This window comes from Pinus tabuliformis, chromosome Q (assembly GCF_031772625.1).
Source record: "Pinus tabuliformis cultivar Carrire ecotype Pingquan chromosome Q, CPIR1, whole genome shotgun sequence".
Taxonomy (NCBI): domain Eukaryota; kingdom Viridiplantae; phylum Streptophyta; class Pinopsida; order Pinales; family Pinaceae; genus Pinus; species Pinus tabuliformis.
The window spans coordinates 1,301,428,230-1,301,455,202 of NC_142296.1; the positions used below are offsets into that span (position 1 = coordinate 1,301,428,230).

The 26,973-nt window shown below is 39.2% G+C and overlaps 1 pseudogene; it reads left to right on the top strand.

The window, feature by feature from the left end:
* The first annotated feature begins 5,781 nt into the window (after positions 1 to 5,781).
* The window catches only part of LOC149224602 (zinc finger CCCH domain-containing protein ZFN-like), a 61,485-nt pseudogene continuing 40,293 nt past the window's right edge, over positions 5,782 to 26,973 (top strand).

Sequence of the window (26,973 nt, forward strand, 5' to 3'; positions counted from 1 at the left end):
GCTATTGATTCATGGTTTATTACATGGATTCCTTGATCACCATAATAGGCATGATTTATAATATTTACTATGCAGGTGCTATTTAATGTTTGATTGTTTGTGATTGCAGGTTTCTAAAGGTAACTCTTTCAAGCGATTGAAGGATGACTGCTACGAACAAGCATTGGATCTAAGGTAGGATCTTAACACCTTTGTAGTATTTACTTATAAATCACATATGTCTAGAGAAAGATAGATTTGTTTGTCTGTTTGTTGCTAGACTATCTTCTGATACTAGGGAGATCGGCCCTGTCCGCAAGATCAATTTATCTGGCCAACAGGAAGCCATGATAATTGAGGATGTTGCAGATATGACAATGGTGGAGGATGAACTTGAAATTGATCAAGTTGTACCACGATCGTGCAGTTTGCAGACATTGGTGGATGAGGAAACTCACATGGAGGGGCCTCATGACGAAGTAAGTATTATTGATAATTGTGTTTCAGTGAGACTTTTGGAAGATGAACCATATGTAGGGAGGTGCAAAATTAGTTTGCCGATGCAAGGGAGGATCTTACCATGGATGTCTACGATGAGACCATGTATGGAGATGCAAGAATGATTGAGTGTTGTAGGACTTGTTGGGGTTGTTTGTGACCTTTTGGTAGAAGGTACAAGGGCTCGTGACAAGGGAGGAACATGTTGATTGTTGCGGAAGATTGGGTCATGCTTTAGGCACATGGATAATTGGCTAAGTGCCCGGCATGACTCATGGACAGATTGGAGGAGGGCACACACTTGGGTATGATGATACTTGGGTGGACTTCTCATGGCCCTGACCAAGAGGAAGTCTTGGTGGAACCTTCAGTGGGGGATCCATGGTTGAAGAGACTCATATGTTGATGATATGGTTGGGCAACCGAGTTCACTAGACCGGGATTGCAGACTTGGGTGAGGATGACCGATTGTTGTGATGGGTCTACTTGGTTGGACAACATGGGAAACTTAAGTCATGGACATTAGGTTGGAGACATGGAGCATGGCAGTCTTATGCAGGGACATTGTGCAAGAGCACTTGTAGAGGTGTCACTTATGGGCATCCAATGAGGAGTGCCAAGGCAGGGATGTTGTGCAGGTAGATTTGCTGACATGACATGGAGATGTTTTACTTATGAGCCAATGGAGAGGTTGTGCACTCTTGTACAACAAGGACATAGAATTGGATGGAATTGTGAGTAGACTATGGAGCATTCCTACTACATGGAGAGCTGAGGCATCCTGCAGAGACCTTTGGGCTGAGACTTGCATGCTTGTTGGATGTTGGTTGGCGATGACTCATGGAATTCATGATGACATGAGGTTGTGACTATTGAGGGCTTCATATTATGGTGGACTTAGAGGATCTAATGCATTGAGGAGCTGAGGTTAGGGACTTTGATGCAGGATGGGGTGCATACTTTTGAGTACATGTATGGGTGTGCTTGAAAGAGTGACTTGATGAGTAGGATCGATATGAGACACTTTGGAGTGATGGGGTTACAGTGATGATGATGCCTTGGCGGCAACACTTGGGCATGGGTTGAGCCAATACTTAACCACTTTTGACACATGGGAGTTGATTGATCTATGATCATGGGTAGCACATGGGATATGAGACAGGTGTATACTTGTTTCTATGGCAGACTTGAGGGATGGCACATTACAGATATGATGGAGGTTGCTTCATGGACCTGGATGGGGCACATCGAGAGTCAGAAGATGATTTCTTCATTTTTAGGAGATGGACATTTTGTAGATAGATGATGATGTTGGGATAGATGCGACTGATTTCATGCAGCACATTGGTACCAAACATCATGGACAGCATGTTGCAGATGAAGATGAAGGCTACTTCATGGACCTGGACATGGCTTATATGGAGATGGATTCTTGATCGAGTTGATGTTGTGAAAAGAGTCTAAGAAACGACTGATGATGGCATGAGGATGTGCATTCTTATGGTTTGAGCGTGACAGTTAGACTGATCACCCGACTAGTTCGAATCATGAGGGCTAGCAGTGTGCAGAGATGTGTTAGCATTGTGTTGGAATATCATGATAGCAATTCACATGATGACGATACATGATGAGGTCAACATGAGATTTTTTAGTAAGCATGTAGCTTGAGTTGGAGGGACCAGCCTTCCACAGTGGAGCAGCATGTGGAGGTTGCGATAGATGTGATCAATGACCATGGATTGAGGAGACTTTCTGATGTATGACATACCGGTGGATTATATGCCTTGGTATGGATATCTTGGTGACAGATGGTTGCTCGAATGAGAGATTGTCAAGGACAAAAATGATTTCAAGTGGGGGAGAATGTAATGCCCACGAGCTATGAGGGCGGTTGAGAGAGAGCACATATGGTGAAGTCACAGGGGAGCTAAACGATTCGTAGCACACACGAAGTGAAACGGGAGAAATGAGATATGTTTTGAGCGTTGGAGTGTATATACCATGTGGGTGGTCCCGGGCGACCCGACAAGCGAGCGAGTTGATGGGCAAACCAACACACAGGTGGGCGGTCACATTACATAATGTGTGGGCCGATGAGTTGAAACAACAAACGGGCCGACGGGTGTATGTGCGTTGGTGGGTTAGCTGGGCGCCCCACACTATGGTAGAAATGCATATACATAGGCAGAAGAGTTGGTGGTTGGAGGCATCGAACTTGGATGAAGACAAAAAGTCGTAGTGCGAGCTAGTGTGTAGTTCTGCAGTGGAGCAGGCAAGGCGTATGAGCCCGAACGAACAGGCGAGTTAGCCAACAGACTTGGTTGGTGAATCATGCGGGTGAATCAGGTAGGCAGAGAAGTGTGCAGAAGATTCATGTAGGGTGACACGAGGGTGCGCCCACCGAATGAATGGTTGGGTTGAATGACGGTTGTGCGAGGTGACACGGAGGTGTGCTCGCCGGGTAGACTAAACGAAGGGTCGTGCAGGGCGACACCGAGGTGCACCCACCGATTGAAGGTCGGTTGAGGAGACTTGCGGGTGGAGTGTCAGCGAGGTGAAATGAAGTGTGGGTTGTGAACGAAGGTGTGGCTAGCATGTGGAGGTGCCCATGTTGGGTGACACAGACACGGGTAGCAGCACCCAAGTTGGGCAAACGACATGAGATGTGTGACGGGCTGAATGAACACATTCAGGGGTAAACAAAGAGTTGGGCGAGTCATACGGAGGCTATTCAGGGGTGCTGATGAGATGGGCAACCGATTTTGCCGCTGTTGTAAAATTGGTTAAGTGTAAATTTGGGGTTTCCTCAAGATTTAACTTATATTAATATATATTGATATTATGGGCAAACTCATTACAGGGAGTTGTCCTTCCCTTTATATTGTTTTGCATTTATGTGTTAATGTTATTTATGGTGAATGTTAATGGTTTCACTGTGAATAAAGGAAAACATAATACTTGGAAGAGAAGAAAATAAACTAAGTATTGAAAGTTAGGTGTAGTCCACAATCGCAAGTATTGGTGAAAAGAAAGTGGTCGATGGTGCCGCACCTTGCTATAGTGCAGTTGGAAGAGTACCGCCAGTGTAGGGGCGTGATAGCCAGGGTGGGGCAGAGGTTGTTTGCAGCCCTCCACCCCAGCCCGACGACCCAATGGCCCGCAGGGGTGGCAGGGTGATTCATGGAATCACCCCACCACCTCCACGAGCCGTTGGGTTGCTGGGGTGAGGTAGAGGTCGGGGTGATTCTGGGAATTACCCCGCCACCCCCACGGGCTGTTGGACTGCCAGGGTGGGACAGAGGGAAGGGTGATTCTCAGAATCACCCTGCCACCCTCGTGGGCCGTTGGGCCACCGAGGTGGGGCAGAGGCTGTCTGCACCCCTCCGCTCCACCCCGATGGGCCGTTGGGCCACCAGTGTAATGCCCTGCAGTTGTTGCGACGGCCGGGCAGCACAGGTGCACCCACCGAGCGTGCCTAAATGGTGGAAACGGGCGAACTAGTGAGCTAGCGAGGGCGCAACACGGGTGTGAGGGCGCGACACGGTTGGCGAGCGGACGAGCAAGTGTGGATAACAAGCTAGGAACACTAAATTATAGTGGGTGAACCACACCCATGAGCCGACTTAACAATAGGTGAGCTGGCTTGAACAAATAGGCAGGCTGACGACTTAACGCGATGAACTGTCACATTATGGAGGAGTTTGGTGGGTTTGCCGAGCGCCCCCACACAATGAATGAAGGGTATACATAACCAGCAGTGAGATTGGATGAAAGGCAAGGAAGTGCAAGCTCACACATAATGGTTTTGCGGTGAAGAGTAGGACGGAGGTGCGAATGAGCCCACATGATGGGCGAAATGAAGACAGAAAACCATGTGAATAATTTCAGGTAGGGCGACACAGGTGTGTGCGCCTATTGAACAAAACGTGGTTGGGCTGAACGAACTCGTGCAGGGTGAACTACAGGTGGGAACGCCTGGTGAGGTGAAACGGTAGACAAGTGTTGGGTTGTAAACGAGGTGCGATGGACATGCGAAGGTGCCTAAGTTGGGTGGCACGTGACACGGGTAGCGGCACTCGAGTTAGGCAAACAACACGATTGTTCCGAAGTACTGAACAGTGCAGCGCCCGGAGGTTGAGCTGCATGATAGCCAAGTTTCTCGTGTAAAAGGGTGAACGTGCGGAGGCAAATGAAGAGTTGGACAGAGTCATTTGAGCGACCGTGTGGGCGCACCGACGAGTTGGGCTAACCAATTTGTGTCGATGATTGTAAAAATATTCTAAGTGTAAATTTAGGGTTTCCTCAAGATTTAACTTGTATATTGTAAACGGTTATTATTATTATTATTATGGGCAAACTCATTACAGGGAGTTACCCCTCCTAGTTATACTGTTGTGCATTTATGTTAATGTTGATGAATGTTTAACTGTTGTTTATAATGAATAAAAGTACTTGGGAAATGAAAAATAAACTAAGTATAGATGTAAGGCATAATCCACAATCGCAAGTATTGGTGAAAAGAAAGTGATCGGTGGTGCCACACCTCTTATAGTGTGGTTGGAAGAGTACTGCTAGTGTAGGAGCATGACAGGTGGTATCAGAGCTGATGAACGACGGGAAGCTAAATACTTGACATTCGTGACAGGTGATTTAGGTTTGCAAGGAAAGTAGATGGTAGAGATGGCGAAAGGACCTCCGGTTATAATAGGTGAATCTGGCCATAATGCGGGAAAGGATTTTTTGAAAGAGGTATTGGAACAAATGAGGAAATGGAGTTCTGAATGGGCTTCGACGAAGGCCAAGAGCATGCAGATGTGGAAAGGCTATGTGAAGATAAAATAAGAACTTGAAGAACTCAAGGATCAATACGAGTATACAGAATGGAAGTATACACAAGAGGAGGACTTTCTTGGTAAGAAGGTCGTTGTAATAGAGCAGGATGAGCTCGACTACATTAACAGACTTGGGGACTACTACCAAAACAATCAGACAGATGTTTGGAGGCTTAGTTCAGTAGAAGAAGTCAATGGGTACTTGATTGGTTCACTTGAAGGGAAAGCTGCAGAGCGCGATGAGGATGTTGCATATGTGAAAATGATGGAGGATGAACTTGAAAGTGTTTAAGTTGGACAAAGATCGTGCAGTTTGGAGACATCGGTGGATGAGGATACTCACATGGAGGAGCCTCATGATGAAGTAAGTATTATTGATATTTGTGTTTCAATTGAGCATTTGGAACCATATGCAGGGAAGAGCAAAATCAGTTTGCCGATGTGAGGGAGGATCTTACCATGGATGTCTACAATGAGACCTTGTATGGAGAAGCAGGAATCATTGACTATTGCAGGGCTTGTTGGGGTTGTTTGTGACCTTATGATAGAAGGTACAAGAGCCCATGATAAGGGAGGAACATGATGATCGTTGCGGAGGAATGGGTCATGCTTTAGCCACATGGAGAATTGACTATGTGCCTGGCATGACTCATGGACAGATTAGAGGAGGGCACACACTTGAGTATGATGATACTTTGGTGGACTTCTCATGGCCGAGACCAAGAGGAAGTCTTGGTGGAACCTTCAGTGGGGGAGCCATGATGGAAGAGACTCATATGTTGATGATATGGTTGGGTGACCGAGTTCACTAGACCGGATTGCAAACTTGGATGAGGATGACCGATTGTTGTGATGGGTCTACCTAGTTGGACTGAGTCATGGACATTAGGTTGGAGACATGGAGCATGGTAGTCTTATGCAAGTAAATTATGTAGGAGAACTTGTAGAGGTGTCACTTATGGGCATCCAATGAGGAGTGCCAAGGCAAAGATGTTGTGCAGGTGGATTTGTTGGTGTTACATGGAGATGTTTTGTTTATGAGCCAATGGGGATGTTGTGCACTTTTGTACAACAAGGCCATGGACTTGGTTGGAGTTGTGAGCAAATTATGGAGCATTCCTACTACATGGAGAGCTAAGGCATCTTTCAAAGACCTTTGGGCCGAGACATGTATGCTTGTTGGGATGATGGTTGGAGATGACTCATGGAGCTCATGATGACATGAGGTTGTGACTTTTGAGAACTTCATATTATGGTGGACTTAGAGGATTTGATGCATTGAGGAGCTGAGGTCAAGAGCTTTGATGCAGGATGGGGTGCATACTTTTGAGTACATGTATGGGTGTGCTTGAAAGAGTAACTTGATGTGGAGGATCGATATGAGACACTTTGGAGTGATAGAGTTGCAGCGATGATGATGCCTTGGTGGCAACACTTGGGCATGGGTTGAGCCGAGACTTAACCACTTTTGACACATGGGGGCTGATTGATCTATGAACATGAGCAGCACATGGGAGATGAGATGGGTGTATACTTGTTTCTGTGGCAAACTTGAGGGATGGAACATTACAGATATGATGGAGGTGGCTTCATGGACCTGGATGTGGCACATCGAGAGTCAGGTTTGATGAGAGGATCTCTTCATATTGAGGAGATGGATTTTACACATATGGATGATGATGTTGGGATAGATGCGACTAATTTCATGTAGCACATTGATACCAAACATCATGGACAACATGTTGCAGATGAGATGAGGACTACTTCATGGACCTAGACATGGCTTATATGGAGATGGATTCTTGATCAAGTTGATGTTGTGACAGGAGTCTGAGAAATGACTGATGATGGCATGAGGATGTGCATTCTCATGGTTTGAGCATGACAGTTGGACTGATCACCCGACTAGTTCAAGACATGAGGGCTAGCAATGTGTAGAGATGTGTTAGCATTGTGTTGGAGTACCATGGCAGTAGTTCACACGATGATGATACATGATGAGGTTGACACGATATGTTGCAGTAAGCATGTAGCTTGAGATGGAGGGACCAACCTTCCATAGTGGGAGCAACATGTGGAGATTGCAGCGGATGTGGTTGATGATCATGGATTGAGGAGACTTTCTTATGTATGACATAACAATGTGTTATATGCCTTGGTATGGGTATCTTGGCAATAGGAGGCTACAAAGGATAGCCGGATTGCCGAGGATGGTAATGAACTTAGGTGGGGGAGGATGTAACGCCCTGCGGTTGTTGCGATGATCGGGCAGGACAGGCGCACCCACCGGGCGTGACTAAACGGTGGAAATGGGCAAACCGGCAAGCTAGCGAGGGCAAGACACGGGCATGAGGGCGAGCTATCGTTGGCGAGCGGATGAGCAAGTGTGGATGATGAGCTAGGCACGTGGACTTACAGTGGGTGAACCACACCCACGAGCCGACTTAACAACGGGAAAGTTGGCTTGAACAAATAGGCAGGCCAATGAGTTAAGGTGGTGAACTGACGCATTATGGAGGAGTTTGGTGGGTCAGCCGAGTGCCCCCACATGATGAACGAAGGGTATACATAACCAACGGTGAGATTGGATGAAAGGCAAGAAATTGCGAGCTCACGCATAACGGTTCTTTGGTGAAGAGTAGGGTGGAGGTGAGAATGAGCTCGCATGACGGGCGAAACAAAGACAGAAAATCGTGCAAAGAGTTTCGGGCAAGGGGACACGGGCATGTGCACCTGCTGAATGAAATGCGGTTGGGTTGAACGAACTCGTGCAGGGTGACCCGTGGGTGGGAGCGCCCGGCAAGGTGAAACGGTAGACAAGTGTTGGGTTGTAAATGAGGTGCGACGGACGTGTGAAGGTGCTCGAGTTGGGTGGCACAGTGACACAGGTAGCAGAGCTCGAGTTAGGAAAACAACACGATCGTTTGGAAGTGCTAAACGGTGCAGCGACCGGAGGTCGAGCTCCACGACAGCCAAGTTTCTCGTGTAAAAGGTTGAACGTGTGGAGGCAAACGAAGAGTTGGGCAGAGTCGTTCAAGTGACCGTGTGGGTGCACCGACAAGCTAGGCTAACTGAGTTGTGCCGATGAATGTAAAACTATTCTAAGTGTAATTTTGGGGTTTCCTCAAGATTTAACTTTTATATTGTAAACGGTTATTATTATTATTACGGGCAGACTCATTACACGGAGTTTCCCCTCCCAGTTATACTGTTGTGCATTTATGTTAATGCTGATGAATGTTTAACTGCTATTTATAATGAATGAAAGTACTTGGTAAAAGAAAAATAAACTAAGTATAGACATAAGGCGTAGTCCACGATCGCAAGTATTGGTGAAAAGAAAGTGGTCAGTGGTGCCGCACCTCATATAGTGTGGTTGGAAGAGTACCGCCAATGTAGGGGCGTGATAGCTGGGGTGGGGCGGAGGCTGTCCGCAACCCTCTTCCCCACCCCTGTGGCCCAACGGACCGCAGCGGTGGTGGGGCGATTCCGGACATCCCTCTGCCCCACCTCGACGACCCAACGACCCACGGGGGTGGCGGGGTGATTTCGGGGTAATAGAATTTTAATGTATTTCAGATCTCATTATTTTATCTTTATGGTCATTACTAAAACATGTTGAATTTATGCTAGGAAAGAAAATTGTTATTCTACCAAAAGAATTAGTGTTTTTTCCTCATAAACAACTGTTTTTTTGCACATAAAAATTCAGTTTTACTAACATTTTTTAAAAATGTTGAAAATTGATCCTTAAAAAAACCATCGTTCCAATATCAACACTTTTCATTTTCAGGGTGTTTTTTGCATGAAAATTTCATTTTCACTGCCATTTTTAAAACATGTTGAAAATTGACCCTAAAAAAAACAATCGTTCCAATATACACACTTTTCATTTTTAGCACTATTTTTTATGTTTTTTCGGGGTTTTTTGGCCAGAGTTCCCGTTTTGAGTTTATAGTTCCCATTTCAAAGTTTACATTGTTCATGTCAATTCAACCTAATAGGAGGCACAAAGAAGCCTATACATAGGAAATCCGAACTTATTTGGAGGAGACACTCTCACTTACACAAGTTCGATCACAGAGACGAAAATAAGTGCAAAGAAGAGGAGATCGAAGAAAGGAGAAGAAGTCGCATTTTTTGGTTTTGTTTTGGGCTACTTATCTCCACATGTGTGAAGGAATTAGGGCACTTTTTTTTGTACTAAAGCCGAGTTGCAGAAGAGAAGTTAGGTCACCAAGAAGAGTTGTTCTGGAAGTCGAATTCTATAGGAGAGAGAATCTATCTAAGCAAAGAAGAGAAGTTACAATTTCTAGGAATAATTGAAGTTGCAGTCGCAGTTTATGGTTGTAGTTGAAGTTGCAGTTTCTGAGAAAGTCGAAGTTGTAGTTTCTGGGAAATTCAAAGTGATAGTTTTTGGGCAAGTCGAAGTTTCAATTTATGGGAAAATAAAAGTTGCATTTTTTGGGCAAGTTGAAGGTGCGGCTGCAAGATAGGTCGAAGTTGCTGGAAATAATATCTACCTAAAGAAGGAGCATTGAATTGGTCTTGGAAGGGTTCTTGGTCAAGGGTCTAGGTCTTGGAATTCATCAATTTAAGATTCTATAAGAAGAAGAATTCATTGGGTTTTCCTCTCAAGCTTGGAGAGGTTTTTCCCCTAGCTGTTTGCCTACATCTTGTGTCTTTTGTTTCATTGTTATTTATCATTTGGTAGTTTTTTGATGAAGAAGAAAACATAATAAAAATCAAGTACAAGAAGAATCTAATTAAGAAAATGTAAAAAGTCCTCACAAATAGTTATCATTACAAGAGAGATAATATAATCTCTATTCCCTATATTTCTCAACAATACACAACTAACGTTTCCATTTTGATAGATAGAATGAGAAAAGTGATTTCCCTTCCCGTTTATCCTTTTAATCTCCTTCAAATTTTAATGAGCATAAAAGAGAAGAAAAGTAAGATTAACAATTTATTTTTTGTTCAGTTTTAATCAACTTGAAAAAAGATAAAAGGATACTTGGTATCCTTCAATGCTTTAACGAGCATGAGAAGGACACAAAGGAAGATCATCCTACAGGAACATGTAGTATAAATGGTAACAACTAGTTCCAAGTTGATGGAACCACCCTAAGTGAAGTGTAGTGAAGGGCTAGCAAAGCAGACCACTCATCGTAGCGGCCCCTCCAGGAAGGATAGGAACATCAAGGGAAAGAAAGGAACAAGTCAAACATAATGTGACATTAGTGGTGAAACAATACCAAATCTTACCACCTTAGAAAAACATAGAGATTCATCTAGTGATTTAGAGATGGTATAAAAATATGCATTCTATGTTGATGTCAAAAATCCCACTCAAGCATAGTTTTGCACAAGAAAGTTTGATAAGAAAATATTTGACTAAATTTTATTGAGATTAATACTTACTTTTATAGCTTTACATAAGAAAAATAACTTAACATACTAAGAAGATAAAATCTCATGAGATTGTATAGACTAGGACCTAAGTACAATACGAGGGATAAATTGAGAAAAGATTCCAAATATCCCCGAAGACTAAGAAAACCAAAAAGCTTTTGTCACTCTCACACTCATATTATTTTTATGTTGAAAATATAAATGAGAAATACATAAGAAAAAAGAAAAGACTATATAAACTCAAAATATTAAATTATTGACTAAATAAACCTACATTGATGCTCTCATAGGCTGGAGCGTTATCTCCAACATATGACATCGTAGTTCCTGTAGCGGTATATTGTTCATCAACATATAGTAATCAATATAATTATTTGTGACAATCTTTCCTTCATGAGGGAAATTAATCACACCAAACTCCAATGATACAACTACAACCATGGCATAAAACCACTTACAACCAAGGAGCAAGTTATAATCCTATGGGGCTTAAACAAATTCAATATATATACTCACAATTTTTCCCCATATATATTAAAAGCAAGGGTGAAAGGGGATGCATTCTAGCCAATTAATGAGGTATGTTGAACTAAGATCCTTCTCATTATAGTGGAGTGGAAAATAGGTTTATAATATATGCTCCCTAATGCATGAGATTAAAAGAGAAAATAATTAGCCAAAATGCATTAGTAAAACATGTAGCTCAAAATTCAAGGAAGGATCCTGGACAAAAGGACTGAATAGGAGAAATGTTGATACCTAGGTCTCAACATAATAATTTCATCTCTTGGTTGGGCATACCCGTGCTCAACATACAAAGAAACTAAACATGGCTACCAATTATACATTACGGATCCATGACATGAAATATTGGGACATGGCCATAAGAGATGTACAGTGGATCCATGTGATAAACCAAAATATCATAGCCAACAGGAAATTCAATCTAGATCTATGTCACAGTATACATTAGTAGGACTATGCAAACACAAAAGAGAATTTCCCCAGAGTAGTCCTCAAAGTACATCAAATAATACATAACTCCAACATAGCTTGGGAAGGGTGCCATATAAGAGTGAGATGTCCCTAGCCCATGGTCTTCTACAAAACCCTGATGGTGTGAATCTACAACATGAAGATAAATGAGTTGATGTCGAGCATTGTAGAAACCACCTAATTACCAGTCATTGAGGTAGTGTTCAGAGTCGCAGGGGACCCACCACTGATGAAAATGGACCCCAAGGTACCTAGCACAATCCACTAAGTGTGAATATGAGCTGACATCAAACACTCACAAACTTGATTGATCATGAATCAATGAGGTAAACCCATTGTCAATTGGAAGGAATCTGACCATTGAGGTTTGGAAGCTCCAAGGTACTACTAGTTCCTAGATCAAGCCCTTGGATAATGAGATGAATTCGCTAGGAGAATATTCATCAAAGGAGGGCCTTAATGCATCCCCCATCAATTGACATAGAACAAACTAAGAGATGATGTGAATGGATGAAGTCATGAAGTACATTGACACAAGGATGGCCTACACAAAAGGTCAACAAGGAATGCAGATGACCAAATGTTATGAAACCAGCTCAAGAAAAAGATAGAAAAGATAGATCAACACCTTAGAATTCAGCCTCTTCGAGGGGGCAACCTCCTTTACATTACATAAATGAACAATTCTTTTATTACTCAAATGACAAAACCTCCTTTCTATATATAGGAGTCTAAGGAGTCACAATATAACCCAACTGACCTAACAATAATAATATAAAGCCACAAAAATAACAATAGAGGGATTCTATGGGGCACAGTAATAAAAATATGGGGACAATAAGGGCACAACAATATTAATAAGGGATACAACTACAATAGTAATGGGGTAATCACTAGTATTCTAGGGACCTATCATGCCCCTCTCCTTCAAAAAAAGTGTTGTCCTCAACGCTTGAGTAGTTTTGGATGCTTATGTATAAAATTCTCATCCTCCCATGTGGAATCTTCAGTGGATAAGTTCTTCCACTTGATGAGATACTTCGAAATTGATTAATTTCGTAGCTGTCGAGTTCTTGTTTCTGTGACTGCTTCCGGTTCCAATATAATTTTTCCTTCCTCGTCAAGTTCTGGCAATATTGTTTGAACTGGGAGCTTATCACCTATAACCTTCTTTAAACATGAAACATGGAAAGATGGGTGCACTTGAGATGTTGCAGGAAGCTCCAATTTTTATGCCATAGTACCAATCTTTTGCAACACCTTGTACGGACCATAATACTTTGGTGATAATTTATTATCCTTCTTAGCTTTCTTGAGGGACATTTGTTTATATGGTTGTAGCTGTAGGAATATCCAATCACCTACATCAAAACTTCTTTCACTGCGATGTTGATCTGCTTGTTGTTTCATTCTATTCTATGCCAACACGAGGTTATCCTTTAAGAGTTGGAGGACTTGTTGTTGATGTTCGATGTGATGTTCCACTGCTTGAACCTTAGAATTTTCTCTTAAATATGATGTGATAAATGGTGGCTGATATCCATAAAGTGCCATAAATGGGGTCATTTTTGTTGTTGTATGGAAGGAAGTGTTATACCACCATTCAGCCAGAGGCAACCATTTGACCCATTGTGTCTGTTTATTAGATACAAAGCAACGAAGATATCCTTCCAAACATTTGTTTACTATCTCAGTTTGCCCATCAGATTGAGGATGATAAGATGAGCTATGAGCTAACTGAGTACCAAGATAAGAAAATAGTTCTGTCCAAATATTTTCAGTGAAAATGGGATCTCTGTCACTTATAATAATCTTTGGGTTTCCATGTAGCTTTTGAATTGTTTCCATAAATGCAGTAGAAACTGTACTGGCTTTCAATGGATGTGATAATGAAAAAAATTGTGCATACTTGGTAAGTCTGTCAACTACCACCATGATGACACTCTTTCCCTCAGACTTGGGTAAACCTGTGATAAAATCCATTGAAACCTCCTTCCAACTTTGGCTTGGAATGGATAAAGGTTGTAATAGACCCAGGGGCTTAATTGTTTCAACTTTATTTTGTTGGCAAACCAAACATTCCGCCACAAACTTTTGAATATCCGATTTAAGGCCATCCCAAAAAAATTCCTTCTTAACCCTGTGGTAAGTTTTTAAAAATACTGAGTGCCCTCCTAAGGGAGAAGTGTGCAATTCCATAAGAATATTTTGTTTGAGTTGCAAATTCTTACAGAGGTATAAGCAATCTTTGTACCATAACGAATCATTTTGGCAACTAAATGTATCAGATGTACTGGAATCTTGTTGTAACTTTTGAATAAGTGCCCGCACTTCTTCATCATTCTTCCACTCCTCCCTTGCTTCGTTTATCCAATCTAGTTGGATAATAGAAATGGCACACAAAAACACTTCCACATCCTCATCCTTTCTTGAGAGTGCATCTTCCACCACATTTTGCTTCCCTTTTTTGTAGGTGATTTCAAAGTCATAACCCAACATCTTTGTGACCCACTTTTGTTTCTCTTCAGAGAATAATCTTTGTTCTAAAAAGTATTTAAGGCTATCATGATCCATTTTTACCTTGAAGTGTCTTCCCATTAGGTAGGGTCGCCATTTCTTAAGTGCATGTAGTATTGCCAACATTTCCTTCTCATAGATAGCATTGTGTAAAAACTTTCCCTTGATTGGATGACTTTCAAAAACAATGGGTCTTTCATCTTGCATTAAAACAGCACCAATGCCATTTCCTGAAGCGTCACACTCCACAATAAAGGTTTTTGTGAAGTCCAGTGTAGCTAAGACCAGTGCTTGGCACATTGCCTCTTTAAGATGTTTGAAGGCCTTTGTTGCTCCTGGAGTCCATGAAAATGCATCTTTCTTCAATAATGTTGTTAGAGGTGTTGCTATTCTCCCATAATTATTAACAAACTTGCGATAATATCCTGTCAACCCAAGAAATCCTCGCAGATGCTTTATGGATGTGGGGATTTTCCATTCCTTAATGGATTTAATTTTTCTAGGGTTTACCTTAACTCCTTCATGAGATACAATATGAACCAGATATTCCACCTCTTGTACTCCAAAGAAACATTTGGTTCTTTTTGCATATAATTGTTTCTCCTCCAAAAGTTGTAGCACCCTGTCAACATGTTCAACATGATCCTTCCAAGACTTGTTGTAGATTAGTATATCATCAAAAAAAACTAACACAAATTTTCTAAGGAAGGGTTTGAACATGGAATTCATCAAACCTTGAAATGTAGAAGGTGCATTGGTAAGGCCAAAAGGCATGACCAAAAATTCATAATGACCCTCATGAGTTCTAAATGTTGTTTTTGGAATGTCTTCAGTGTTCATTCTGATTTGATGATATCCTGAACGAAGATCCAACTTGGTGAAGTAAATTGATCCATGCAATTCATCTAGTAATTCATCAATGACAGGAATGGGAAACTTATCTTTAATAGTGAGCTTGTTGAGCTCCCTATAATTTGGACACATGCACCATGATCCATCCTTCTTGTGCACCAATACTACTGGAGCAGAGAAAGAACTTTGACTAGGTTGAATTATACCAGCCTCTAGCATTTCTGCAACCATACATTCAATTTCACACTTTTAGGCATAGGGATATCTGTACAGCCTGATGTTTGGAGGAACACTTCCTGGAATCAGATGAATAGCATGATCATGATCACGAATAGGTGGGAGACCTTTGGGAGTCTCAAATACCTTGGAATGATTGTCCAAGACTTTTTGGAGATCTGGAGAAATAGATGATTCTGATGTGGAAACATCTAGTGAACATAATTGTGCAATTACACCTCTTTGTTCCTTTTTTAGAAGCTTTGTCATACCGTTAGAGCTAATTATCTTTCCCGGTTTCCCTGAAATACCCCTTAATTCAACTTCCTTTCCTTCCGCAAAAAATTTCATGAAAAGTTCTTGAAAATTAAAAGCTATTGTACCCAAGGATTGTAGCCATTGGACTCCTAGTACAACATCAGCACCTCCCATTGGAATAGAAAGCATTGGGCTAGTCAATACATATTCTCCCATGGATAGCTTGATATTATGGCACTTTCCAGAGAAATTTCTCGTTCCTCCATTTGCAACCATCACTTGACACTCTGGTGCTAGATATAGGAAGCAATTCAATTCTTTTTCTACCTTACAATGAATAAAATTGTGGGTAATTCCTGAATCAATCAACACTATTACCTTTTTCTTCTTGATTTGTCCTTCTATCTTGATGGTTTGAGGAGTGGTAATTCCAATCAATGCATTACAAGATATGGTCGATTCATTTCTTCTTTATCTAGGCTTTGTTGCTGGATTATATCCTCTTCCTTTGACCTTTCGTGCTCCTTTTCTTCTTCCTCTTCACAATCTATGTAGAATAATTTCTTCTCAGCACACTTATGACCCTTAGTGTATTTGCTATCACAACTGTAACAAAGCCCTTTTGCTCTTTTTTCTTCCAATTGTTGTGGTGTCAACATTATAGGTTGTGGAAGGCTAGGGGTAACAACACTTCCATCTTTATAGTTGTGACTGGTATGCTTCCTAGTTGCCATAATTTTGCTTTCCATTTTTCTTGCCAACCTGAATGCCTTCTCTAATGAATCAGGTTCCCAAAGGCGAACATCATGTTGGATATTATCCTTTAAAGTCCCTATGAACACATCAATCATATGCTCCTCTAGAATATTTTTTATCCTTATGTTCAATTTTTGGAACTCCTCAATATGCTCCATTATTGAACCCTTTTGTTTGAGACTTATCAATTGGCTAAAAAAAGTGTTGCTTTTTGTATCCTCATAATGTGCTGTCAATTCCTCCGTAAAAATTTCCCAAGTGATAATTTGCTTACAAGAGCAAAGCCATTGATACCATACAAACTGATTTGGTTCCAAATATAAAGTTTCAATACGTACCTTTTGTGTGTTTTTCACATTATTGAGATCGAAAAATTGCTCCATCTGTAATATCGATGTTGTGGGATCCTTGCCATCAAACTTCCTCATATCGATTTTTGGAATATGGTGGGTCTTTGATCCAACATTAGAGTCTATGGAATCATGATTAACATTTCTTTTGTTCTCATCATGAGTTTCCTTTACTACCATTTCACCATTATTGACCATTTCTTGTAGCAACTTATTCATATTTATCTTTAATTCTTCCATGTCTGTCTTCAAATCTATCTTCAAATCGTCCATCTTAGCTTCCACATCATTCATCTTAGCTTCTACACCTTTATTTAAACAATCCATCTTAGCTTCTATGCCTTTCTTTAAAACATCTATTTTAGCTTCTAAATCTTTCTTTAAACCATCCATCTTATATTCTGTTCCTTTTTGTGCAAGTGACAATTGTTGCACTTGGTCTCGTAATTTTGATATATCATGTTGCATTTCTTCCTTTTCTTCATGAGTCATGCTACAACTTTCAGGTTGCTTACTAGGTGTTTGCATTTTCTTTCCTCAGGGCATCAATTACCGATAATAATGCTTTACTATGCCCTTTGAATTCCTTCAAACTAATTTTTCAAACCAAGCTTTATGCAAAAAATTTTAAAATAACTACACACCTTTTTTTCATTTTGTAGGAGCTTGATATTGAATATGATGTATCTCTATAATTTTGGACCATATAGTTCTGAAATTGAGACTTGTAGTAGCCCTCTGCGTCCTCTTTCCAATGCCACAAGTCTGATCCAAATTGGATTCTCCAAGAAAGAGTTATGTGAAATCTCCCACAATGACCTGATTATAAACTAGTTCAGTAGAGCGAACTTGTACAATGTGCCACGAGTCATTGTTTGGACCTTTGGCTTTGAAAAATATATACAAGAAACTAAAGTCCATCCTCTTTCTATACCTTCTTACAAAATTTCAATATAATTCTCAGAGAGAAAGTTATGACGATTTTCCCCAGGTCACCTGTTTGGAATGCAATTCAGGAGTCTGCAAAAGGACCAACTTCCTCAGATCATATCTCCACAAATATAGCACGAAAAGTTCTGAAATTTGGACCCGAGGTTCAACATGATTTTTTCTCAAATGGGTTTTTTTTAGCTTCTGAAACATCACAGAAAAAAAGTTATAGTGAAAATGCCACAATGACCTATTTAGAGCAGCAAAACCCTAGAATCCAAAGCTCTGATACCAAATGTTATGAAACCAGCTCAAGAAAAAGATAGAAAAGATAGATCAACACCTTAGAATTCAGCCTCTTCGAGGGGGCAACCTCCTTTACATTACATAAATGAACAATTCTTTTATTATTCAAATGACAAAACCTCCTTTCTATATATAGGAGTCTAAGGAGTCACAATATAACCCAGCCGACCTAACAATAATAATATAAAGCCACAAAAATAACAATAGAGGGATTCTATGGGGCACAATAATAAAAATATGGGGACAATATGGGCACAACAATATTAATAAGGGATACAACTACAATGGTAATGGGGTAATCACTAGTATTCTAGGGATCTATCACCAACTAAGGCTAAGACTTCCCTTGACATGTAATGACACGAAAAAAATGTCATGAATAGGTAGCATTAACCAATGAGCACCAAGTAATATCATGTAACAATATAGGAGGAACTGAAGCACAAGGCATAGTCAGTGGAAGAGTAACTAGCCAAAGGGGTAAACAAACTCATATGTATGGTAAGGATCCTAGGCAAGCTAAAACCCAATTGTAAGGAAATGACGCAAACAGGTGCCATGTTTAAGGTAAACGTGACTAATGCTATCATTTTGACAAAAAAAGGAGCAAAGTGATATACCTTCCCTTTTCTCTTTTTAATCTCCTTCAACATTTTATAAGCACAAAAGAGAAGAAAAGTAAGATTGATAATGTCCTTTTTGTTCAGTTTTAATCAGCTCGAAAAAGAGATAAATGGATACTTGATATCCTTCAATTTTTAACAAGCATGAAAAGGACACAAAGGAAGCACATCCTGGAGGAGTAACTGGTATAAATGGTAGCAACTAGTTCTAAGTTGATGGAACCACTCTAAGCAAAGTGATGTGAAGAGGTTGGAAACAAAGACCACTCATCGCAGTGGTCCCTCCATGAAGGGTAGGAACACCAGGCGAAAGCAAGCAATGAACCAAATGTAATGTGATGGTAGTGGTGAAACAATACCAACTCTTACCACATTAGAAAAACATAGAGGTTCACTTAGTGATTTAGAGATCGTATAAAAAGATGCATTCTATGTTGATGTGGAAAATCCCGCTCAACCAGAGTTTTACACAAGAAAATGTGATAAGAAAATCTTTGACTAATTTTTATTGAGTTTAATACTTATTTTTATAGCTTCCCATAAGAAAAAGAACTCAACATACTAAGAAGAGAAAATATTCTATAATTGTACAAACTAGGATCTAAGTAGGGATAGATTGAGAAAATATTTCAACTATCCCTTAAGACTAGGAAACTAAAAAGGCTTTGTCACTCTCATGCTCATATCAGTTTCATGTTGCAAATAGAAATGAGAAATACATAAGAAAGAGCAAAGACTATATAAGCTCAAAAAATAAACTATTGACTAAACATGTAATCTCTATCATTTGGCTCAACAATGATAAAATTAGATTAAAATGCTTTTAGTACATAAAGAAAATGTTATTGCAAATAATGTTGAAAAATCTAGCAAATTTGAATTCATAAATGTACCTTTTTAAAAACTCATAAACCTTAAGTAAATAATTAAATTTAAAGATTTAGATAATAAACTATGTACTAAACTTGTAATCCTTATCATATATCTAACTATAACACCAATAACTATTCTAAATGACTCCAAGCTAATATTAAAAAGGTTAACCACTCTATGTAACCTCAAAGTAATACTAAAAAGGTTGAGATGGTTCACTAAAATGAAATCTAAAAATAATACATTTTCCTAAACATATTATTGTTCTTATTATATATATAGAAATCAATCACTGGGGGAGGAATAAACTTCAACTATAAGTTCACAAACCAATTGCACCATTCTATGAAGAGATGATGTCGCCATTAAAATAGTTCAAAACACTAGTTAATCAATACAAAGACTAAGAACCATCCATTGTCCCATGAGAGTCTAAGTGATAATAAACTAAGCCATTATTTACTATAAGCTTGATGGTTATCAAAATTATATATGTTTATTGTAAAATAATAATGTAAATTTTACAACAACATATAAATGTTTAAAACTACTCAAAAGAAATAAATAAAAATAAAAAACTATACCATATTTTTTATAACAATAACATCTAAAAGAGTGATAGAGATGTCATGTCAAGAAAACATAGAGATCCATTAATTAGATGGAGAAGAAAAACTCATCTTCAACGAAGTGCTTAATATAATTAAGCTCAAAGTAGGAAAGAATAATCTAGCTTTTGAAATTTTATAAGAGACAATCATGTAGTTTAACATTTCTATGTAAGTAAATGTTAATATTTAATTTATAGTTTATTTTTTAATTAAAATTGAGTTTTTAAATTTTATTTATATATAAGAGAGTTTTATTTATATATATACAAGAGTGTTATTATTTTTTAAGAATGTAAATACATTTAATATGGATTTATATATATAATTAAATTTGAATCCATTTATAATTAATTTATTATGAAATTTGTAATAAATATTTTTTTATTTATAAATTTTTATTAATAACTTGTTTTATTTTTCTCTATCTATTTATAGATTTAAAAAAATATACATTCTTGATTTTAAAAACACTCAATATTAAATCTCTTTTACACTTTAAAAACTTAAATCTTATTTAAATTATAATTCACTATATTGTAGTGTATTATTCAATTATATTGTTAAAAAATACCTATTTTACTTAATATTTTAATCAAATATTTATAACTATTTATAATTTATTTTTTCTCAAATATATTTATAAATTAAATATTAATATACTAATTATAATATAATAAAAAACTATTTATTTTTTTTTTTTTTTTTTCACACAACTTGTGTTATTCTTAATATTAACATTAAATTAAATTAATTTATAACCTATGTAAATATTCTCTTTAGTTCTCTTTCTTTTAAAGAATAATACCATTTCTAACGAAGATGAATTGTACTCTTAAATTATAAAATGAAATGACTAACATGGGTTTAATAGAAAGTAATGACACCTTTAAAAGACGGTAAGCCTAAAAAATAACTAAGCCTTTATGACTTTGTCCATAGAGAAACCACTTATTTTATTTTAATAATAATGAATGAAATAAGATAACGTTAATAAAAATAAACCTTACTAATGACGTAACATTGTTATTATTTTTTTAATATTGCAATCATAATATACTCGGCCAGAGAAGAAGTTACATTCTAAATTATGATAACAATTATTAATATTGCAATCATAATACTCTGGTCAAGAGAAGAAGTAACATTCTAAATTATGATGATTAGTTAGCGGTTCATGATAGATTAATAAGTATGATGGAAAAAGTTTGATGATTGGGTTGTAGGTTATATTATAATTGTTTATACTAATTTTGTATTATAATTCTTTTTTGTTTTTAATGTTTTTATTAATAAATTAGAGAATGGGTTTGTTATATAAGTTTCAATTACAATTTGTTATTAGGAAAACTAGACTAGCAGTGGAAGAATAGCGTTTTTTCCCAAAATTTAACCTAAAGTATATAAAAATAGTGAGTATATTATGTCTTGATAAAGTTATTAGTATTACTTTGCAAGTGGATAAGTTTAGATATATGAAAATGGTAGTCGTACAACTCAAAATCCATGAAAAATACGAGTCTCTAAGCCCAAGTGAAAATGTTGGACTAGAAAAGAAGTGTCATGGAGCATACCAGGTAGAGGTTAAATCATTTATTGATGTCAACAGTGTGCTAGGTGAAGAAGGGGCTTTTCTTTTGGATAGGAGTGCCTCAATTTGCGCTAATCAAATTGCCATGTCCCTGTGTTCAAGGGATATTTGTTGGATCTCCACTTGAATGATGTTGATCTAAAGAGAAAGCTTGCTTTTAGATTCATCTTTGTCCTCATCTTGCGCTTGTTTCTTTATGTTGTTGCTTCTGTAGCAACATGGTTCACAACACATTGAATTTGCTCAAGCGTGTGGTCCTAGTACCTCCACACCACAATTTGAGCTCGGAAGTGGTCTTGCGAGATCTCCTCGCCTCTGCTAAAGGAGTTGGGTCTGATTCTCATACACTACCGAAGCATGTTGAAGGTGACAACATGACAAAAAGTGGTAGATAGAGTAGTGAAAGTGCACTAGGGTAGGCTAATCTTATCTAATTTTTATGAGAGGGAATAAGCGAGTGCAATAAGGAATGACATGAAGGAAATGAGGTGCAATTTATAGGCACACATGAAAGGTTCCAGAGTTACAAATGGGAAGTAGCATAATATATCAAGAAGGCCAGTTAAATCATTAAAAATTGTGATTTTGTGAGACCCAGCCTCAATTGTCAGATGCCCAACACATTGGGCAAGACTAGAATTATTCTTAAACAAACAAAGACTTAAGGAAACAACTTCCATCGAAAGCAAGGGAGAGACACAATGCCAAACATCGTATAAATTATAAAATTGAGCAGTAAAATAAATAACACCCAAACTCCTTCAAAGTTGCAACGAGAGATAGGATGGAGACTAAGCCTGAAATGTAAAGAAAGGCACCTAACTCTTAACATTGTTGAGATGGAGAGAATGTTGAAACGATGGAAAAAAGAGCCTGAGCCCCAAAATGTGTTCAAAAAAACATGAACTACTAACCACCACGAGCCACCAGATCCTCCATTGCCAACAAAACATGAAGCCAAGCTTAAAAAAGAGTTGAGTGAATTCTTTGTAGAATTCTTGCACTAAATCAAGAGAACCTGGGCCTTCCCCTCTTGAGGATAAAGAGACATTAATTCTAGGCATAAAATTTGAACTTGGGGGGACAAGTCTCCCCCTTGCTTGTTTTAGAATAGCAATGACCAATCTCATCACAGAAAACAATGCAAGGATGGTTTTCGTAATGCTCATCTTCTCTACATTCAAGGTGATTAAAGGTGTGGTTGAATTGTATACCATACAATGGATGGGAATTAAATGTTATAGCCAAGTGGAGGGTTGGATGACCCTGCCTCCCCTCCTTGTGGAGTGGGGTGATGGCGAAAGGCTAGTCCCCCTACCCTTTCACACACTTGCTCAAAAAGCCACTCCAATCGGAGGTAATTAAAAAATAAAAAATTAACTAAGATATAGTATTTAATATTTTATTATAATTTTTTTAATTTTTAATAATTTTAAATTTATTTTTAAATATATAAAAAAATAATTTTGTTAATTAATTAATTGAAACTTATTAAAATTATTAAAGATAATTTGATTAAAATTTTAAAATAACTAATTTAATTTTGAATATATTTTTATTTAAAAATAATATGTTTTTAAGGTAAATTGATTATGTTGTCTCCTCAAGCCGCTTGACGAACTAGGCCTGCAAGACCCAGAAGATATAAATGCGGCCTTGTGGGCAAAATTGTGGTGGCATTGGATACAAGGGGGTGATGAGCTTTGGAAGTTGATTTGGACACAAAAGTATGGGCAGGGTAAGTCTCAAGAGACCCTTCTGCGAGACCCTGCCTTTCTGGTAGGGTCAGCAATATGGAACATGGCCAACCAACATAGCAACCTTATTCAAGATCATTTCTTTTGGGAGATTAAGAATGGCCAATCTGCTTTCTTCTGGGAGGACTCGTGGCAACAACTCCCATAGCTTACTCAGGATTCAGACTTAACTCATCTCCGCAATCTCCTTTAGGATCTCTTCACAGGGTGGGTGGTGGATTATTGGGTGGCAGGGTAACAAGATCAAGGATGGAGATGCTGGAAAATGGAGAAAGATTGGCCAAGGGAAATACCCAATGATGAGTGGGGGTGTCTTGCCCTACAACTCTCCCAAAGAAGAATTCCTTTTTCACAAAGTCATGATAAATTACGATTGGGATATTCCACTGTAAGGAATTTTTCCCTCAAGGAAGCATATCTCATTAAAACAAATTCCCTCTACCATCCCATAAGAACACTATGGTGCAGATTATGGACCAACAAACTCTGGCCAAAAGTGGCTCACTTCCTTTGGCTAGTGGGACATAAGCGAATACTCACCTGGGATAGATTGCTGAAGCAAGGATTTGTGGCTCCGTCCCGATGTCCTTTATGTGAAAATAGTGAAGAAATGATGCAACACTTGTTGGATGCATGTTCGATAGCTTGAGAAGTACCAAAATTGTTTACCAATCTCTTCGATCCCATTGACTGCCACCTTGAGGATATTTAGGAAACAATGGAAGGTTGGCAAACACACCGTTTTAAGAATCCCATTGTTAGTCGCGCCTGGTGGCTGGCAATGGGCTTCACCCTCTGGAATATTTGGAAAGGATGCAACAGTGCAATATTTCAGGATCAAACTCCCTCGAGTTCACAAATCTGGACACAAGTGAAAGAGAACATGCAAGAAACCATACTCTCTGAAAAATGGGACTCGAACGATTGGAAGGCTGACCATCAGGAGTCACAAATCCTCCTCTCACTAAACCTCTCCTAGGCAATGGTCCATCCTTGGCCATCTCCAGCAAGGGACCCCCCCCAATCTCTCCATTGGTCCTCCTCAAGCCCTCGGATGGATGCATCCAAATCAACTTTGATGGAGCCTCAAAAGGCAACTCGGGTCCAACATGATATGGCGGTGTTATTCAGGATTCTAGGGGTAACCCATGGGGTATATGCACAGGCTACTGCGGTCACACCACCAACAATGTTGTTGAACTAACATCCCTAGAAAAAGGAGTTATTTTATCCCATCAGCAAAAGTGGCATTGAATCCACATTGTGGGAGATTCCATTTTGACACCTGAATGACTCAGAAGATCATCAATGGATCGACTACACATAATCTAGCTAGGAGTTGGCACCTGGAATCCCAACTCGAACACATTCAACATGTTATGGCTAACTTCGAATATGCTTCTACAAGACATGTTCTACGAACAGGGAATAAAGTGGCAGATTGGATTTCCAATCGGGGATCACTAAATCCACATAAAGAGTTCACTACTACTTAGAGGGAGGTGAAGAGCAAGGTAGATCTGGACCTAGGTGAACTCCAGGCTCTCCAAGATCTGTTGGAGGCAGAATTAGCAATCCCCGATGGGGGTGGTCACTCGGCACAACACATGGTAGCAAAGTGGTGTACGAAGCCCACCTGGCCTCCACGCGGCCCTTCAATGCACCATAATGAGAAAGGTTGTCATTAAGTGCCTGCAGTCGAGCAACTCTCTCACTCGTGGCGATGATATATTCCATACTAGGCACATGAATTTGGTCAGATTGGTGTTTTGGGCGATGAAGTGGGAGATTTCAGAGGGAATTGGGTTTATGCTCTGGACTACCCTGTCGATATCATGACATCAGACAAGCGAGGACTACAGGGAATGGGATAATCTAGAATGAGGGGAAGTATTCCAGGGATTGCCCATGGGATCCCGGTATGTTGGAGGTGGTCAAGGCTTCGAGCCCTACACTTAGGTACTCTGGTCTCTCCATCAAGTAGCTTGTGCTGTCAACAAACTAGGGGTCTTGCCTCGACTCTCTGTATAATTATGTATTTGTTTTTCTTCTTCATCCTAGTTTCTATCAACCTCACACGCATTTTTGTTCTTGGCTGAAGTTTCAGTGGAGATTTCTCTGGGTTGGCTCTTTCCGTACTGTAGCAGTCTGCATAGTGTTGGTTCTCACCGGCACTCGTCGTGGCTCGGTGGCTAGCTCATTCCTAGTTTGGAGGGGAGCATTCTACATGGGCACGAGTTGGGGTGGTTCTGATGAATGACAAAAGAATTGGCGGAGCGTTTCTAGTCACGACATCTTTAGGTTTGGTAATTCGTTTTTAGAGCTCATTTCTCTTGTGCATTTTTGTATCAATTGGTGTTTCTTGTCAAGGGGGAGGTATTTCTGCAGGCTCTCTGTAAGGTTTCATTCTGGATCTTGGGGGCACGGTGGTCCTACCACGCTCGCCTTCAATTTTACTTGGTCCATGCCCATGCTGCGATAGAGGGGTCGTCCTCGACGGGGGGGGGAGTAGATCTTCATTAGGAAGTGCGACAAAGGCATAACGAGGGAAGCCACGAGTGTCCTCAGAGATGCATCCAACAAGGAAATAGAGGATGATGTTGCAATCTCCCCCACCCTCTCCCTGGGCCATGTAATAACACCAACTACCTTGGACTCTCTAGCAGCCTAGCTGCGCAATATTCAAATGAATATTGACATCATGCAGGAACAATACTATGAGGATCGAAATGAATTGGTAGCCTACATCAATGATGTTCAACATGTTCAAAATGAAATCTTGGACAACCTGGATAACATCCAATGACAACATCGGCGCACCAATGACCACCTTTGCACTCTAGAAGCAAGGGTGGAACACATAGACTTCCACATGCATGAACATGCAAGCTACTTTGTTGCTCCTCCTGTCTTTCCTCCCAACCCGCCTCCTTAATATGTTGACTCCTGCTCTGGTTTATGTTCACTTATTTTATGTATGGTATGGCTAATAGGCCAATCAAAAATAAAGGCTGGCACCGAGTGTCTATGTTTACCTCCAGGCCCTATTCTCAAAAAGTCTATTCGGAATGAGAGAGAAGGGCCTGTTGAGATGAATTTTGTACTCAGTTTCTCTTTGATAATATAATGAAAGCTTGTTGACTGACAAAAAAAACCAAAACCAAAAAAAGTAGATTGATTTTGTATGTGTTTTTGGGAAAAATGAAATGGTTTTTTGTTTCTTTTTCTTGCTGATATAAATAAAGTTACTAAATTTATTTTTTTTCTTATAATTTGAAATAGATGTTAAATGATAGAATTTTACAATAAAATATAATATATATTTGAATTTTGTATATTATTTGTTTTTTTTTGGATAAGGCTCAAACAAGTAAGAAGATGAGAAGATATTGGTATTTCAATTATTTAATTAAAAATTATAATGTGGTGATGATATGTCTTTCCATATGATATGCTAAAGTTCATTAAAAATAAGATAATATGATTAATCAACCCTTTCTAATGGTTATATCAAAATAAGGATACTTAGGGTCTAATTATGGTTAAAGATGAGATAGTTATTATGGTTTCATATTCAATGATAACAATTATTCTTAAGGTAATCAAGTTTAAG